The sequence below is a fragment of the Micropterus salmoides genome, unplaced genomic scaffold (genome assembly GCF_014851395.1).
Source record: "Micropterus salmoides isolate LMB-PRFRI ecotype aquatic unplaced genomic scaffold, ASM1485139v1 Ms_hic_scaffold_2, whole genome shotgun sequence".
NCBI classification, from domain to species: Eukaryota; Metazoa; Chordata; class Actinopteri; order Centrarchiformes; family Centrarchidae; genus Micropterus; species Micropterus salmoides.
In genome coordinates this window covers 43924746-43926433 of record NW_024041150.1, presented here as the reverse complement: position 1 = coordinate 43926433, position 1688 = coordinate 43924746, and positions in this window count along the sequence as shown.

Genomic DNA, 1688 nt, shown 5'->3' with positions numbered 1-1688 from the left:
GTTTTAGTTGGTGTGAGTGGTAAATGTTAATGTTTAAAATGGAGGGATCATCTTTACCGTGGCTGCTAGGTAGGTAAGAATCTATCTAATATGTTAATATTTGTCTCCACGTTGTTTTAAAGATTAGTTCTAAAACATTTCTGGTGATTTTTAGAGCAGAAGCGAGTTATAGAGTGAATACAAAGACTGAATACAGCCAAACTGAAGGTTGGGAGGGTTACTTACTAATTACTAAAAATGCATTCAGTAATGTATTCCAAGTACCACAAAATAAAAGAAATGTAACCTGATCACTTGTAGTTACTTTTGGATTACTTAAATACTGAATAGTATCATATTCGATGGAGAAATATTAGAAATACGGAAAAAATAATTTCTAGTTTTCTGCTGCTCTGCCTCAACTCTGTGATTCACAGAGTTTCACGATAAAACACAAACTTTACTTGTGGCTGAAGTTAGTTAACAGCTAACTCAATTAGCTGTGCAACCACTGCTTAAATGTGCTCACTCTGCCTGTACTGGGAGCTCGGAGCGCCGGGGGAGTGTTAGTGTTCTCTTTACACTGTATAAAGGTATTTACGCCTGTACACAAGCACTGGAGGATTTCAGGACAGGTTTACAGAAACGCGTAGATAGACTATATATAAAAAACATATATGGAGGCAAACAGCACTGCGTTTTCCGTTTCCTGGAAACTTTCTGCTTAAAGTAATCCCTATGAGTAATCCCCGACTTTTCAAAATGTCCTAATAATGTAACGCCTTTACATGTAATCTGTTACTCCCCAACCCTGCGGACGATATATATTAGGACTGTTCCAGACTAACAATATACATAGTCGTATCTGAATTGTCAAGTAATGCCTATAGTCGACAGATCATCAAATCATATGTGTGTGCTTGTGCGGCGGTGGTTATACACGCTTGCTCCGCTTTAAATCTTGAGAAACTGCAGAGCTGTAGTCTCTATTCTCTAGTCTCTGCTGTAACTTACACTGTATATTTCCTCTAACCTGAAGCTTATTGTGACCCTCTTCTCTCCGATCACCTGCCATTCGCCGGTCTTGAGCAGAGTTTTGCGTGCAACTTAATGCACGTTGCGGTTTCTCGGGGGTCTATTTCAAGTAACTGTTTATAAATGATATGTCTTATAAATTATCTTTGTGTGGTTCCTCAATGTTGATAAATGATCCAAACATCCTGCGAGGTGCGGACAAGTCGGCACAACACCGGCACAGCTGGTGCTCTGTCTCTCTACCTGACAACATTTCGCACATGTGCACTGAAGGCCCCTTCATTAAAGGTTAGGGTTACAATTTTGGATTTATTTACGCACTCTAAAATACTCATTAAAAGCTTCTTTCTTGTTACATTCTTATTTACTGCATTATTGTGTTGAAATTTATATCATTGTAGGCTGTATTTTAACTTATTGGGAGAAAACCGGTAGTTCTATGTAAAATCAGACATTGAGCATCCCCATGTCTCCAAAATGGTTTTATCCTCATTGCTTAACTCCACTGCGAAGATTCAACGGTGAGATTGGCAGTCAAATCAGGCTCCACCCATTGAAGCATTGAATATTCAACTATTCGGGGTCAGCCCTAATATGCATATTAGCTAAAACAAGAAATCAGGAATTTCAGTGATCAATATTTGGTAATATGGCAGCAAAGAACAATGAAACAC